The sequence below is a fragment of the Bradysia coprophila genome, unplaced genomic scaffold, assembly GCF_014529535.1.
Source record: "Bradysia coprophila strain Holo2 unplaced genomic scaffold, BU_Bcop_v1 contig_358, whole genome shotgun sequence".
Classification (NCBI taxonomy): domain Eukaryota; kingdom Metazoa; phylum Arthropoda; class Insecta; order Diptera; family Sciaridae; genus Bradysia; species Bradysia coprophila.
Window position 1 is genome coordinate 1,758,035 of NW_023503616.1, and position 18,711 is coordinate 1,776,745.

The window sequence follows — 18,711 nt, forward strand, 5'->3', positions numbered from 1 at the left end:
TCGTTTTCGCTCATGCAATAAAGCATTGTATTTCATATGTAGTAGGATTCTCGCTGTCGCTCGAGGATCCTACTCCATATGAAATAAAGTACTATTATCACATACGCGCGGTGTTCGGATGTCAAAATTACTTAACTAGAAGTTTAATTCAAAAATTACACTTCAGGTCTATGTAATTGTCTCGTTTTCGCTTATGTGATAAAATAGAGTACTCACTTGTCACTATCAGTCTCGGCAAGCCTCGACTTCTTCGTGACAAGTGTGTAATATATAATTCATATGAATTTTCCTTTACTTGTGATGTAATAAAAAAATTCCCACATGTAACGACCGCTTTCCGCGGCTGGGATATGTACATGTAACAACAATATTACGGGTGTATAGGCAATAATAATGATTTAAACAACCGGATTTCTGTAAAACAGTATGACTACAAGGAAATCTTTTACTTCATTTGTTAAAATGAACATTTCACTATTGTAACAGAACTCAACTGAGTTGCTTGATTTTTTTGTCGTATAGTCCAAAATAATACAAAAATTTGAATTTAAATAACCCAGGTACGAAATCGCTACCTGGAACACACCACAAGTTTGGTTAATCTAATTGCGAAAGTATTTCAGGTTTTTACTTCATTTTAACATTTTCATGAGTGGTAAGAAGCTGATAAAATATTTGACTGTTTACCTTGGATTGCGTCAAAGGAGCATGAATATGTCTATATATTATGTACATTTATATACACTATACAACATGCCTCAAGGTAAAATTAAAACAACACTTTTTGTGTACTGTCATTACATCTTCGTAGTACTATACGTTCCATGTTATACGACAAGCAGATATAATAATACGCTACTAAAAGCATGTACAAATATCCTTTAGAGATGCATGTTCTATATAGGTATTCGTTTAAAGTATGTATAATACACCTTATCGAGTTAGATACATTCTCCTCCCAGCATCGCACAGCATAAAGCTCGGTGAAAACATTTTTCGGTAAAATTGTACAACTCAATACGCATGTACCGGAATGACTTTTCAATTCATTTTCGTTCATCCGACTGGGTAAACCAGCAAGATTGCTGGTATATCTTCTTATTTCCATCATTTGGTGTTTTGGACTATTACAGTATTGGTGTACGGCTTGTTAGATGCGTGAGTGCTCATGTGTAAGGTGAACAAAATGATCACATTCTTAATGGGAAAGCTTTTTTGACACTGTCAATGAAATTTTCTGTAACGTGTTTCCATTACCGATGAGAAGATTTTTGTCACACCATTTCACATCGACAAGTTTAAAAATTCTTTGCGAATAATTGAGATTCAACATTAGCAATATAATGACATGACAGGTTCCCGACTGTCGAATGATTTTGATACTACATACACTTTGAAACCTGCTGTAAGTTAATTAAAATAAAATTCCGCTCTACTAACTTGACTACTTCCTTGTGAATGTTTAACCTGTCACAGACAGCAAGCATATGACCAGTATTATTATCAGGTCCATTACTTCCATCGATCAAAATATCTTTAATCTGTTGATTTCGAATCTTGTACTTCAATTTTTAACATACATTTTGCAATATAAGAGACCATATTCCCCAGAGCTTGTCAATAATTTTTTCATCGTAAAAGTTAACAGGTGAATAGCAGTATGTTACAGGTTAATAAAATAAAATTTCAGTATTCCGTTACATGAATGTGTGATTTTTGAATTTTAGAGCTACTCACAGAGATTCGAGCAACTGTGTACCAAAATCTCTTCTTGATGCTTCATCTCGAAAGCTTTAAAGCGTTCATTCCAATTCACTCTACGCATTTGTATGTGTGTGCAGCCACTCATCTTGAATACAGGGAACATCCGAATAAATGTGAAATAAGCTTAATCAGTTCAGTTTGACATTTCGAATAACATTAAGCGACCGTGCTAAACCTTTGTAGCTGAGTAAAGAAAAAGTGTTTCACATAAAATTTATCTTTCACTTCTAAACTATCATTTCTCATACGAACTATATTCCATCATGAATCTGTACGAAATGATTATCGTGAAAAAAAGTGAAATGATTCGATGGAAAAACACTTTTTGTATATGAATTTCCATCGTGCTTTTGTTCTATAGTTTATGCACTTTAGCGATATTGCGGCAAAATAGAGCATTTTCAGTGAAACAATCAATGGGAAAAAATCGTATAAAAACATTGGCTACGTCGCTATAATTATGAAAAGAATTCAGTTGGTGAACTTAAAACTGAATAAATGTATAAATGAAATCCATATGGTTTGATGACCTTTTCATTTGATTTTTTTTTTTGTTGGCTGAAGGTAGCTTTTGTTGAATTGAAAAAGAAATTCAGTTTGAGGGGACCGAAAAAAAGGAATATAAAAAAAACATTTCGGTCTTTCGAAAGCGTTCATGTGAAATGGAACTTTGTTGCCGGGAATGTACGTATATAGAAATACTGAAAGCTGTGATTCAGTTGAAAACTAGTGATTCGTTGAAGATAATTCAGTTTTATTTCTTTCACTTGATGTAACTCTGTCGAGGACTCGGCATCTGTTCGACGCTCGACGTTTGTGAACCGTGTGTTTTTGTTCAAATTGGACAGAGCGCATCAGTAAAGATTGTTTTTTCTTTTTGTTTAAAAAAATCCTCATCCCTATAATATAAAAATTCAAATATAAAGGCATCCAGCTATTTGAATGTACGGTATTATAGCGAAAGAAGATGATATCGATTAGTTTATATATACACGCTGGTACAGCCAGTATCTAATAATATATACACAATATATCACATCGGGTCTCGGTATTTTTATTTTTCATTTTGGTTTTCTTTGTTATTACAAAATAAATAAGAAAAATGTGAGTTCTCAGAATTGTTCATAGATTGTATTTAAGACAAATGGTGGCTCAAATTGGACAGTAGTCAAGAAAAATTTATAGCGAAACGTGTGTGTACGAAATTGAATTTTTACTTTATTGAAACCAATAACACTTATAATTGCCATTGAATGGAAACTTGATTTTGACCTTGGAAAAAGATGAAGGTTGTGCGAGAAATAGTAAATTACTAATTAGGAGGCTGGATTGTGATGTGAAAAGTAGAACTGAAAAAAGTCAACTTAAAGTCTGCGAATCATGACAGAAAATTTTGATTGTGGAATTTTTTGTAGCTGGGGATGTCTTTAAGAGAAAGGTAAGACAATTTAACAAATGTATGCATGCCGTTCTTATAATACTATTTAAATTTGAGAAAATATTTAAATCCAAAAAGTTTGGAGTACATTCCACAAACTCTAATTTTTCCGTTTTTTAACAAGTTTACGCATCTATAGTTTTGTAACCTGTAGATTCCGATGTAAAACTGGAAAATTCTAACAATAACAGAAATATATTGAAACTCGATTAACATTTCCCAAGTTTCAACGTCAATCTATAATTCTTGCGAATAAAAGTTGCAAGTATGCAGACGGCGTTGTTATAGTATTTCTTTTATCTATTTTTGCCAAAGAACGCACCGTAAAGTTAGAGAAACTTTACCTCTCTTATTTGAGTAAAATTTATTACACTTGTTGGAACAATTGATGGAAATGGCCTCTTGTGCGCGTTCATTGACCTCGTCTCATCGGCCCAGATCAACAAATTTCAGACAAAAAACACCATTTCCATAATTCCCTTGACAGAAAGTCATGGGTCTTACGGATGATAAACACACTGAAATGATTGTGGTAACACGATAACTTCAGAAATACTCATCGGATTTCAAAAAACTTTTTTGTATTCAATTAAATCTTGAGATTAAGTTTGTAAATGGGTATTGGAGACAATAAGAATCTTGGAATTATTTCAAAAAGGATTATTTGCGTGATGTGAGACATATTTAAAATCCGTTAAATCAGAGTTTTCGTAACAAAAATAGATTGAGAAAATCAGTCAGTCAAGGAACCTGACCCCAACCTGAAAAGGTGAGGCCTCGTTTATTTGTTTCATTTATAAATAATATATTTTGGCTACACAACCACAAAATAACTTGTAAAATAAAGGATTGTTTTTGTAAAGCGTGATGTTCAGTTAGTATGTCCCGTCCCAGTCCCATCCACCTCTATCGCTTTTCAAATAATCCTTTAAATGTAAAATGTCGCATTTTATTTCGACTTAAATATGAAATCTCTTGACAAGCTAAAAGTGGATCCATCGGTTGAAGCCCCAATACCCCTAATTCTAAAGTATCAACTCTGTCAATTTTTTTGCCAAGTTACTGTAAGTGTAGATGTCCCATGTGCGATATGCCTTAAGTAACAGAGAAAAAACCCTCAATCTCCAAAAAGAATGTTCGCTGTGCAGTAGCTTTTCAGTTACATTGTGCAAAGCGAAAATTGGATTTTACTTTACTAGTGAGGTAATGTGGCCTTTCCCTCACTAGTGAAGACCCTTTCCCTCGCTCGTAAAGTAAAACGCCATACTTTACACGTGAAATAATTTGATATCTCGTATCACGATGAGTAAAAGTACCTCGGGCTGAAGCCCTCGGATACTTTTACTCATCTGGATACGAGATATCAAATTACTTCACTTGTATAGTAATGTACTATTACTTTACATTTAATTTGACCGTAATTATGCTTCACGGATACATTCGACAGCAAGCAATATTTCTTTTTATTTTTTGTCAAATCAGATTCATCTCGTACGTATCCTATCTTACAACACTTCCCTATACTTTACCATTAAGTACGTAAACCGAACGAAAACACAAAAACAAACTCAATTATTATTATCGTAAGCAGAATTATTATTTTGGAAATACAAGCGAAGCGTTACTAAATCATGGCGTCGTCGACAGAATTACTTATAACAAACACAATTTCGTGTATCATGTTTAATGATATCGTGCATTTTCACTAAACATATTTATGTGCAAAAACAAATTTGGTTTTCCGTACGGAAACTTTGTAACCCCACCCACAGTTTAAAGTGCTGCTGCTGCATCGTTGTGATTATAGTTTTACTACAATTGTATCACACAACATAATATGTACATGATGTATTATGCTATTAAAACGTAATAAAAGTATTATTAGAATGAGTTTTCGTAAGGACATGTGGTTGAAGTTGTTAGTTGTTTGAAGAGCATTATGAGTTGTAAATATTGTCAGATGCATTAACGACCAGTAATTCTGTTATATTTCGTTGACCAAACCATACATTTACTGATGTTGTTGACGAATAAGTCAGTGTCTTACATGGAATCATTGGGTTGAAAATTATGTTCAATTCATTACGAAACAATATATTGTGTCAAGACATCTTGCAAATAAGTTACAGTTACAAAGGGGTTTATATCAACCATATCAAATTAATTATTATAACAACGAATGCTGTAGTTTCCGTATACTTATACAAATGATATCAGCTTCCAAAGGCTTTGTATGGGAAATTTGGTTTAATGTGTATTTTGCCCGACACACCTTCGGCTTCTTTATTTGAACATGTAGACAACTAGTGTGCAAAATAACACTATCAAACGACTTGTTACATTTAAATAAAGTTCTTCTATATCATCAAATCTTTCTTAAGAGTGGAAGTAAAACATAAAAGAAATCTTAAAAAAGTGTAAGTTCACAATATCAGCTACAGTAATTAATGACTACAAGGGAAGAAGCTGATGTTGATACTATATTAACTCTCAAAGTATACCCTGTTGATTGTTCCAAGTGTATGGCCTCCAACTTTATCTGTGTTGTGCTATTAACGAAAACTATTGGCCAAAACTACACCGCAAACAATTTATATATTGCTAAACAACAATTAATCAACTTTAAAGTTTAGCAAGTTACTGTTTTAACGGCTCATTTCTTATCTTAACCACGTCAAAGATTATTACACAAATATTTCTCGGTAGTTTGAAGCTATATTGTTATTTACTTCAGTTGAACAACCGAGGCGGAAGCTGTACGCACGTACAGTTTTGCATTGGTTAGAAATGCAAAAGTCAACTGTATGAATTTGGAAGCATTATATGCATTTTGTTGAAAGAGTTTATAAGCTTTGAATGTGGAAAATTTTAACCCTTCATATCAATTGAAAACGTTTAGACTACACAACTGGTATATCATTCTAAGCGAAATCGGTGCATGACGAGAGATTTTTGCTAATTTTCGACAATCGCAATTGTTACACGACTGTGGCCTTTTCTCAGACCAAAATTTTATTGCAAAAAGCATGCACTGCGGTAAAGTATTCTGTAAAATACTAACAGAAACCCGTGAGGGCGGAACGAATAATGCTCCTTTTTGTGAGTGCAGTTTAGAAGTCCTAACGAGGTAGTCGCATGGAAAAATCTCTTTTCTTAATTATCATCATCATCATCAGTTATTTGAGGTAGAGATTCTTCGAAAAGCAATTATTTGTTAAATAAACTGATTTAGGTTAAGACATGAGAGTCTTAACAAAAACATATAGAAATTCCTTATACTGTGCAAGCTTTGTGGGTTGCTGAATACATGCAGTCAGCTTTTAATCAAGCCGAACTTTGTGGTTTTCTGGGATGTTTAAAGTTCTTTCAATTTTCGTTTCAGATCAGGTTTCAGATACAAAGCTTTTCCAATATGCTTGGTTTTAGAACTTGTGAAAAATGTTTCCATTTTCCGATACGTTTCTGACATTAGTATGAAATGTTCTTTGCTCATTTATTCTGTCTGTCCTCAGGCAATTGGTTGTATAGACGCACATCAGTTTGCATTTCAATTGCTTACGAAATTTCCATTTAAATAATCCGACGTAACAGTCGATTTATTGCTCAACAACAAGGTACGATGTATTAGTCAAGTAGAGGAAGACGGTTTTTCTGAAAATGATATTATTTAACCTATGAAAACGGCAAATAACAAAATGAAATCATAACTTAAGTTAGTTATGTAAATCATGGAAAGGATTTTGGATTATGCATAACAACGGTATGTTGATTTTGGATATTTTGGACCGGCTGTAGATATCAGAAAGCTTCGGAAACTGCCTCTGGCACATTAAAACGATTATAAATAGATGTTCTAATTGTAAATTCTCCTTAAATTATAAATTCTTCTTGTACCATAAAATAACTAAAACCATTTCGTAATACAGTGTTTGCTGTATTTATTACCTTAATCAGGATATATTAAAACCTTTGAGGGTTAATGATGAATTTCGGAGATTTGCTTCACAAAATAGAAGTGGAATTACTCACAAAACTTCTTTCAATTCAAAATTGTATAAGGATAATCAGGTGTATCAAATTTTATCTGTACAAACTTTTGGAAAAAGTTTTTCCCTTTGTGTTTTGATTGACAATCTTTGAAAATGTTTTGGATTATGATAGCGAGATTAAAATATTTATTATGTTGCTCTTATTACAGTTCGTCGTGATTGCTCATATTGTCTTTTGTGGTAGCGAGTTCAGTCGTGAACTTTTTCGGATGTGTTTTGTGGCCCGTAAAATTTACAAAACTCAATGTTCTATGACTTCGTAAAATTAGTCTAAAATATTCTTGCGTACAAGAACACACAACCAACTTCATTAACTTACTTAATTTGATTTATTTGTGTTTTTTTTTCTTTTTTTTAATTTCTTTGTTTTTTGATTTAATTTTTTTTCTCTCGTTTTGATTTTTATGAAATTCATTTATTTATGCTGGATTAAACATTTAGTTAATTGACAACAATATTTAATAGATTTAAATGGAAAAATGTAAAGAAATCGTCGAACGAATTGCTTGAAGAGGCATGTAATAGTATATGTTACAGTGGATGCTACGAAAGTCCTGCATTACTTGAGGTAGCCATTTTGTGATAAACTCAAGTGTGTTTTTGAGCATCAAGTGTAGAGTTTGTATATCCGAGCTGAAAGTGACTACACTTATCGAAAAACATTTACCGAAGCAAGTCACTCAAAAACAACGACTGAATTTCCGAGTATCTCAAAGTTCTTTCCAAAGTAATGAAGTACGTAACAGCATTCAATGTATTCTAGTTTCCTGTACCATGCAAAAGTTGATTTCCACAAAGGAAAATGAAAAAGGGGAATTGAAAATGGTCCACATGTAATATGCATCATTTTCGCAGGAAGCAAATTACTATATAATGATAAACTTTCGGATGGGGCAGGTAGCAAATGTATTTACTCGGTGCAACCACCGGAAACTCATTTTCCATCTATGATCGCAGCGTTAAAACTCATTTCTAAGAATCTTCATGAGTAAGATATTCTACGTATTGGTTTATAGATTTTTACTTTGTGTTGTGTAAAAGCGTCCCTCGACTTTGGCTCGAGTTGCAAACGCCCTACTCATCAAAATAAAAATCTCCAAACAAATACTGTTTTTATCAATTTCTGTCTCAATTACTTTAATTGCGTCCATTTAATTACGCTCATAGAAGGGGTAATACCATAATTCAATTCCAACCACAATAATTAAGTATATTAAATGTCCATAATGAAAATGAGGAATCAAAAACCTTTTTCTCGTTTTTCCTTTTCCTCGTCAAATGTGATTTATAACGAGTTTTAATATGAATCATATATAATGCAGTTGATGGTTTCGCTTTTCTACCTGAGGAAACCCTACATCAAAGTCTTGTTCACTTTAATTTCGAGTAGCGTTGTAGCAATAGCAACAAAATTATATATCTTAATCAATAGCTGGATTATTTCCCTGCAATTTTAGAACGATTACAGATTGCATTGAATTATAGATCTGAGCTCACTTTACAGAACTTAGTTAATGGGATTTGGAATTTTTGCTATTTGCTCTTACTATTTGGTTGCTGTTTGACGGGGAAACTTTAATGAAACGGTTTATGTGTATTATGTGGTAAAACTTTGTCAGTAAATTAATGTCGTCGAAATTATGCAAGAATTACGATCAACATTCGTTCGTTAAACTGATGCTACGCGTAAATCAGTGTATAAAATGCTTGTTAAAATCAAGTTATAAATCACTCAAACATTTATTTGTTCTAAAATTCTCACCCAATTTTCCTTATTTACTCTTCAAATGTTACTGAACTTAATTTAAATTTAGCGAAAAATAAATTTCATCAAAAAGCTTAAATTTACTTCTGCTTCTCTGCCTTCCGTATAACATCTACACGCTTGACTTCTACATATACCTATAACACATCTATACATGTACATTTGTACATATGCATACATTCACCTACTAGAATTTAAATTATCTTTGGATTATATTATTCAGACTCCCAGACACTGAACGTTCATGTTATGTGTTATTTCGCTTTTTTATTATACATGAGCGAGTAGGTATAAAATGCGAGTTGTTGAATCCAACACACAATATGAAAATTATTCTATGAATTGTAAAACCAAGTGCTGCGAGAGATCTAATTTGTTTGAGGTTTACAAGCCTCAACCCTCTTAAACTTGTTTACGTTGGTTATGTGTTTGCTACACCAATAACGAACGAACAAACTTACTGTACCCTATATTTATTAGCACTGTAATATATAATACGAAAATTACGGTTGTGTAACTGGAGTTTGAATTTAGTGTCGCAGATTCGTAATGATTTAATTGGAAATATTGATAACTTTAAATCCAATATTAACCATACAGTTGAATGCATTGGAAAACTATCGAAACTTGCAGGCCCGGACTGGCCATACGGTGAATTCGGGGGATTCCCGATGGGCCTTTTGGATATTTGTATGAGAATTTTTAATTTGTGGGCCTTTTAAATTGAGTTGCATGGAGCCCCCGATGGGCTTTTTCGAGCCAGTTCGGTACTGGAAACTTGTTTCAACGGCTTTATAACAGATAGATTTCAACATAACAGCAGATTTATAGTTTTGATTGCTCTTCAAATGCCTTCAACTGTACGCTAAGAATACAAAGTTATTAGCCACCTACATTACTACATTACTTAAATGACCTTAGATTGGATCGAATCGAAGTACTTATGTACAAGTGACTGCACTCACATTTATTGAATACTTAAGTCTAGACCTTCTTATTTAACTGAATTTCGAATTGTGTTCAAAGGCAAATGACCGGAGATGCTTCTACTACGACATTACATATTCATATTTTACGAAACATATTTCGCTCGTATACGAGCCATTCGAACTACAAAATGCGTGCAGACGATACCTTCGACGGGAAAATGTAAGGTGCTGACTAACATGTTCTCCCGTCATACCATTTTTACAAACAAGCGAATAAAGTACACTTCCAAGTCACTTAGAAAAAAGGTCGAATTGATTGTTGCTAAATGCCATTCCAGAATATTAATCAAAACATTTCACAAATTATACAAGCTCTCAGAGCCAATAAATCTTGTCACGTGCGGTTCAGTAATAGCATTGTCCAAGCAAATTCGTAACAAAGGCATTTGCCGGGATTGCCAAAAGAATACATAAAATGTAAATTTTGCCCTCAAATGTATAACCGGTATAACCTTCTGATGAAAAATAAATGGTAAATAGAATAACAAAATGTTCGCTGATATGAATAGCAGCATGGACAGAAAAAAAAGGGAATAAGAGATGTGAAAAAATAATAATTTTAAATGAAAATTTCGCTTTAAATTTCCCGTCGTTGGGTTCGTTCATTCGGTGTTTTTATTTTTGTTAAACACATAAAAGTTGGATGAGAAAAGTCTTCTCGCGTTCGGTGTAATTCAATTTTACCGCAATTAAAAATCAACCACCAGCAACGCAATCTTCTTCGTTCTCATCTGTATCATCTATAGCTACTTATGGCACCTATATATTTTTGCAATCGAAAAACAACACCAAAAACGATCCATTTTTCAGTAAGCGTATCTTAAATGAAGCAGCCATTCAATTAAGTTTCATCTCAACTCAAGCTAGCTTTTCATGGTTTATGTACCTAAAATGTATGGAAGGGCGCGCATATTCTATATTATACACGATACAGCACAAATTCATTATAGGAAACTTTTCCAAATGGTGGAATATGCGAGGAAAGTGCGGAGTTTTGTACATTTCGTTCGGGTTGAGCATTTATATATATACGTATGAAACACATTATAACAGCTTGGAACATTCCGTTTGCAAGGGTTCAATGTTTAAATATGAGAATTTATGGGTAGCTCGTTTTTATAGTGCAGAGCCCGTTACTTTTCTCAAAAACATTTTATACGTATAACATGTAATTTTATGTGTGTTAGAAGACAAACGGTTTGTGTATTCGCACAGACAGTGTATTCGCATCAACCGTACGGTGCCTTACACAAATTTCCTATGTTGTGTTCCATACGATTTCATAATACTATCATCATCCCTGTTATGATGTTTGTTCTTTTCATAAAAAATTCAAATTTTTTTTTATATTTCCTTCAGCATTGTTACCTACCTTTATCATCTATTACTATCCCGAAAAGAAGAATATTTTATTATATGAAGACCTCTGTTGGAAGCATTTTATTAAAGTGTGGTGGCTTTTGTTGTTGGTTTTTGTTATTTAGTATCACTCTTGCTTGAATGGATGGGGATAGATATGCCACAATTACATGGAATTGCTTTATTCACTTTTCAAGGGAAAAAGATTGATTAAATTGATGGGTCTGGAGATCGATTCGGTGCTGAAATAAGTATATAGTTCAAGTGTCATGGTATACTCACTGACTCAATTCTTTTGCTAGTCATTAGAAAACAACAAAAATGAGAAATGTTCTCAAACGAGTTTGTTAAAAACGTGTAATAAATAGTGGGAAGCAACATCCTTGTTCGTTTCTTCATATTAAACATACCCCCTAATCGGTGGTGATACACGTACAATACATCCAAGAACCAATTTCCCAATCTGTTGGATACAAAAAAAAACATTTGTCGATTATTTACTCACAGAAAAGTCGTAAAGGACATCATTAGAAGGAAAACATTCTGGCGATGGATAAATGATGACGTAATTGAAATGAAAACCTACGTTCTTCTAAATAAAGCTTGTTAAGCATGTGACCATCGCATGTATACCTTACCTTTTTCACAAACATATTTTTTCTTTCTGTCCATGGTGACACAACCCACAAATTTAACCCCAAACGTAAAAAAAGATATTTTTTATTAATTGCCAAATTTAGCAAGGATAAAAGGTAAACTCATTACGTGCATCTCCTGGCAACAATATTTGGTGATTATGATGTTGTGTAATGTTGTCCTTTTTTGTGGAATTAACATCAAACGTACATTTAATACAAGAAAATTGTGAAGTTAAAAAGGGTGAAAATAAAATTTTTCGGATTTTGTTTGATTCAAAAGAAATTGTTTCGTTAAACTACACAGGCTTTGGTTGATTAAGTTAATTATTTCACCATTAATAGAGACCTTGTTTTCGGATAATATTTTCAGCTATAGTTGAATGATTTGTTCTCATAAAAGAAATTAGACAGTCGGCAAGCTCATCATCAGATTAATTATCGAACCTGTAAGTTTATGTGTTTCAAGGACATATTCATAGAAAATCTTATCTTCGATAAAATAAAGAGCTCATCGCTTATTTTTAACAGCCGTGCGTAATAGTTCACAATAGCAGCTTCAGTACATTACTTACCAATGAGGCACTTGATCGAAATGGTACTTCTTGTGAGAACCGGGTAGGTCATTTTGCTCAAACACGTGAGATAAAGTTGACTTTACTTCACAGTGCCAAACTTTTATCTCAAGGTTTTTATCAAACCATCGACGATATCTTAATAGTATATTATGTCTTTGCTTGTAAGTTTGTTATTTTGGCAAGTGTGAGCTTTTCGGAACGAGTAGAAAGCGAGTGTAGGAATCACACAAGCCAAGACAATAACTTATAAGCAATTACGTGAGGTATTTTACATGCATTTTTACTGTCACAAACAGTACACTTTGCACGGTAAACAAATGAAGTAACAGATCTACTGTTTATATTATGATAACTTGTCGTTTGTAAACGGTAAAGAGCCAAACTTAGAAACAATTTTCAAAACGTTGCAGGCTGTAATCTAAAAAAATTGCTTTATAGCATAATTTGAAGCCGCTTTCCGCCAGTTGTGTCAAGCTAGACATTGCTAATTTTCTAAGCGCCATGACAGCCCAACAAGCGGAACAAAAATTTTTTACTTGCCACCAGAAGGCGACAAAAACACTTTTTTGAGAGACGTAAAGTAGATTCACAATCTCCGCCGATTACCACAATATAATTAGCAATTTCCAGGTGATTGGAGATCCTATGTAGATCAAACAATGTAAAACTAGCGGAAAAACAATGCAAGTAAAAAACTTTTATTCCGAACTTACAAAAAGCGTCTAGGTCACTTGGCTTGGTCGAATTTGTTGGTAGCTTGTGACTATAATACCACCTTGCCTTATTTAAAAAAAAAATCTTTGTTTAAGTCCAACCTACACTCAGAAATACCTGCGTGCTGAACGCCTTTTCAGAACGGAGGAAAATAAATACGCTGAATTATTTAAAACGGAAAAGTTTCTGTAGAAAAATTCTGACCCTAAAAAGCTTATTAAATTGCAAAAAATAACAAAACATACATCGTCATGGGTGTATACAGCGTAAAATGTATACTCTTTGGCCTGACTATATATAGGAATAAATAAATTAATTAATTAAAATATCAATTATAAAAGTTTAGCATGAACAAGCTTTATGCTTTCACTTTGCCAAGTTCAAGTTACGAATGTTAAAGTAAATTAAATGAGAACGACATTTTGTGGTGAACACACTGGGTGACTTGAATATGAAATTCTATTCCGTATGTACAATATAAAACGTTTGTCGACTGTACTGTGTGCTTTAATAGCAAAAAAGACTGATCACATAGTGAAGGGTGACGCGTGATGTGACAGTTTAACTTCGAAGAGAAGAACTGGGGAGAATCCGAACGATAATAAATTAGAGATTGTTCAGCTTTTATTGTGAAATGGCCACTATAAATTAGATGTGGAAATGGTGACTCGTGTTTATGATCCCAGTAATAGTGTTTAATACGGAGGTTTAGCAGCACAGATAAGACAATTCGACTAAAATCATACGTGACAGCTTTTCAAATGTAATACGAAATCCTTTTGCCTGAAGAAATTTCCAAGTGCTGGATCTACGAAAAACTTTACAATATGTGCTGTTGCTTTTGGAAAGTGTCAATCATAATTTTGTGATGCAAATAACTTTCATTTCTACAATACTAAACTATTACATTATTAAAATTTGTGTAAACCATATCTTGGTTTAACGTTTAACGACCAATGGATGTAAACACATATTCCATCGCGATGGTGGTAAGATGATTAGTTTTCAATTTAATAAAACTAGGTCCCACCTTTTGGGCGGTTCAGGTCCTTTGACTGACACTTTTCTAAATGTATTTTTGGTCAATTTCATTGCATTTTAATTTTTTACTGTGAAGCTTCAGAACCGATTCCAGTTTATTTTTCAGCTGTATTCATAAGAACTTGTCACATTTAATACATAATATATTTACTATATTAAAAACTACACGCAAATGACAGTATAATTTAAAAAAAAATTCTTTGGAAACCGTCGAGCGTAAAGTGGAATGATTTTTGACCACTTTTTCAGTTCTCCATTTTCTTAAAAATTTTAAATTTTCAAGATTTTCAATATGTCGTAAATCATAAATAAAATATGACTCGTGTAGATTACGGCACTCGCTTCGCTCTGACCGTAAACTTCCCACTCGTATGAGGCGGTCTGATTGCCTTCGATTACATTTTTGTTACATCAGAGTAGAGGCGAAATATATTTTGTGAATGTGAAATAAGAACTTTTGAGAAGATGTTCTTCTCTTACACTTTTTTACAAAAAAAGGATCCCCGGACTTAATACCTTCACATGGTATAAACGTTATTAGTTTTTGGTTCATCGTTAAAAATAACTCAGTTTTCCAATATTTAAGGTAAATCCCTCGGTAAATCCGCACCAATTTCGACTCTATAATGGTAAAGGGATTTAAAATACTTGTAAAAGGATAAATTTATTGGTAGACCGAGAAAAACTAATCCCTCGAATATAATTTCCTACAAAACCTTCAATCGTGAATAAAATATCACGACTCGTGTCACACTCGTCAAATTTTAACAATATTTTCTTTGATTCATTTAATTCCATGTATTTAAAAAAATCTTCAGAAATTAGTTGAGATAATTCATTTTATCGCATACGCGGTGTGATTCCCCGAAAAAATTATTCACCTAGGATATATAAACTTCTGTAAATTGTCAAAGTGTCATTCGCATATCTTGTTGTCTTGTTTTCGCTTATGCGATAAAAAAGAATATGCACGTATGACAAGCCGTCTCGGCAAGCCTCGACCGCTTTGTCATACGTGCATAATATTTATTATATTGCCTGCAAAAATTTAACCGTTTTATTAAAATTCCTTACACTTTTTAATCAATTTGTGCTCATTTGATAACAGACATTTTGCTGGCGTAAGATGTGGTTGTAAAGCGAGTAAAAAACTACCAACTTGATAAATGACTTACTCAAATTTGATAGTCAACTATCAAGTTGTTAGTCAACTATCAAGTTGTTAGTTAACTATCAAGTTGTTAGCCAACTATCAGTTGTTAGTAGTTCACTAGCAAAAGATGTTTATGCGTTAAAAGCTGGGCATCGAATGATGAAATTATTCTTTCTGAAACTGAAACTGAAACTAGTCATGCACGTCGAAAACAAACTTATATGATTTACCCACACTACCAAACAAAATCAAATTTCATCAAAGTAATCTTTTTTAATTGAGGCTATGATCAACAGTATAAAATCCCGTTTTTCTCGGATAGCTTCCAGATCCTTAGTCCTACATAGCCCATCTTCGAACTTAGCCTCGGTATTTTACTTCCACAAATTTAAAAAAAAGATTCATCCAAATTGGTTGAAAAATTGTTACCCACATTTAACGTTTTTCATAGCATTTCATACATTTTCAATCACAGTGAACCTTTTTGTTACCCACATTTTTCGGTATTTTCTGGTGTAAGACCCTGACTTTCAGTCAATTGAATAATAGTCGTGGCAGGGCCCATTTTTGAGATTTTGTTTTTGAATTCTTTGAAATTTTTTGAAAAGAAATTTATGGTTGTTTTTTTAGGAATTTTAAGGATTATTTTTCTCAAAAATTGCCCTTGGTCATTGTTTGGACATAAAACTAGCCTAGATGATAAATTTAACAGCGCCGAAGGGGAATAAATTTTCATAATCAACGACTGTGGTTTTTCATTGTGCAGTACCAAAGAAATGTTTGGGTTTAGTTGGTTTTTCCCTAGTGTTTAACAGTTCAACACACTTGGGTTCACATTAATAAGTCACAATTTTAATATCGAAAAAACCAACTGTTTTACAGCTAGATTCAATTTAAATGTTACACTTTTTCGTTTGGGATTCAGCTGGCAGTTTTTTCTGCAAATAAGGGTGAGGTGAATTTTGTGTCTCCCTGTAGCTCCGAAACACTTCGGCAGTGTATTTCGTTTGGTCAATACGAACCATAAAAATGTTTTCCCGCATAAAATTCAGTCGATTTCATTCACAGTTTTTAGTAACATCAATTAATCTAATTTTTGTTTTTTTTTTGTTCATAAAAAAGTTTATGCTCTCGAGATACATTACAACACTGATACAACAACAAAAAAAGAAGAAAAAAGATCTACGTTAATAAGGCACTTTTAACATAAATTTTGAAATTTTCGTTTTATTCATCTAACAACAAAGCATTAATATCATCTCTCGTTTGCCTTTTTTTAAGTGTAATTTCGTTAGGGCTCGAGTGCTGAGCGTGGTGAAACTCGACTGATGAAAATAAATAAAAAAAAGTACTTTCAACTTCAAAAGAATAATTAAGTTCTTATTTGTGAATAATTCAAAAAAAAAATTATTGTGTACCATACATACACATCTAAAATCAACTAATGTACCATGTATCCATGACTGAATTTAAACCAGTCCATCATCAACATAAAATGAGTTTATTATTTACGTTTTTATTTAACAGAAAAATAATACAGATGCCATGTTTAGCTCTTAAATGAATTATCCAATAGAATGAGAAATGTAACTTTTATTCAGTGTTGGTCACATGGGAAGGTGCAGTGGAATTAATTTCCTCATAAATCATCTTGAAAATTAGGTCGTTCATACCTACAGTTTCCTTATTGTGTGTCTATTCGCACAAATATCATACCCGCCGTATATTAACTTAAATTACGAATTTTACATTAAGAAGTGGAAGTACTCACAATGGAATTTGAAATATCACTTCATAATCCCTGTTAGAAGATATGTATACGGATGCACATTTTCAGAGAAAAACATAAACTGAAATGTATCTATGACAGTTTGTCCAAATTGTCTACTAACTAAAGTATTAAAACGATAACACGCCCAACTAATCCTCAAAGCAACTGGGCGACTAAAGTTTAATTCGGTATTTTTTTTTTAAACCAAACAAAACCCAACGTAATAAATAAATTACAATTCACTGTCGATTAAATTCAATGGGGACCAATTTATTGAAGTTGTACCGTTTCCGATTAGTTTGAGGCAAACCAATGTGTCCTTTTTTTCCTGTAACCCATTGCAATGAGTTTGAAACCAACAAAAATAAATGAAACAATTAGTTTTGTCGATCCAGATACCAATAGGTATATATGGTTGTATGAGAGCAACACATGGAAAAATAGAATAAAACAAAAAATCGAGTATGTAAAATAGCGGAGCTGAACTACATTACATATGAAAGAGGCTGGTGTGCGTTTTTTTTGACTTTTTAGCTGAATCGTTTTTAATTAAAAAGCTTTTCAATTCAAGTTACCCAAACGTTATGGGCGAGTAAGCTGTTTAGTGCGAATTCGAAAGTAATCTACTCCTTTGAATAGAAATCATTCAAGAAACTATTATTGATTATTGATTATTGATTTAACATTTTTAACATTCTATGAATATTGGGTAGTCACGCAGTAGCATTTACTGCCAGATATAAAATAGAGATGTTGGTAGTACTTGTACTCCATTTGGCTAACATTCAAAACTATATACGGATTCGGGTAATCGTAAAATTTGATATTCTATCAGCATGAAATAATACGTTCATCACCGAAATGAGTGAATAACAACATCAAATTCCCTTCAGCAAGGAATAAATGACAAAACATTAAGTGTCGACCCAATCCTTCTTGTCATTTAAATTCCATTCCATTCCATTCCACATTGTAATAATTATGATCCAATGTGTGTAATTAAAGTGGGAAACTCATTGAGCCCAAAAAAGCTGAATTAACAAATACACAGGCCATTATTCAGCCTAAGCATATAAATTACTTGAAGGTATAGTTGCGGTAGCCCATAAAATATACCAAAGGCGTTACATTATATGCCTCGTCCTTTTTCTAGAAAATGTTTGGCACATAAAAGCAAAAACTAAGCCACGCTATAATGTATTTGATATAATGTATGATGTTACCATTCACAATCCCTTAAAGGTCATCGGAGGCCAAAGATCATTTTCGAATTTTACGCCATGAATATATGTGCGAATGTCTGAAGTAATTCTATTGGATTTAGTTTTTCTCTTCTTCTTTTTTCGGAACGGTATATTTCAATTTAAATATGACCTTTGATAAAGTCATGTACAGTTCCATGTTATAGATACTTTCCTAGTATAAGACAAAACCCGAGAAAAGCAAAAATGTAAC

General features: G+C 32.9%; 1 protein-coding gene across 4 annotated transcripts in view; it reads left to right on the forward strand.

Annotated features, from left to right (window-relative positions):
- The first annotated feature begins 2,875 nt into the window (after positions 1-2,875).
- LOC119081729 (cyclic nucleotide-gated cation channel alpha-3) overlaps positions 2,876-18,711 on the forward strand; it is a 144,839-nt gene continuing 129,003 nt past the window's right edge. For all 4 annotated transcript variants that reach the window (XM_037190890.1, XM_037190891.1, XM_037190892.1 and 1 more), the window contains exon 1: positions 2,876-3,202. The gene's annotated coding sequence lies outside the window, so the exon portion shown is untranslated. The remainder of the gene's footprint in view (positions 3,203-18,711) is intronic.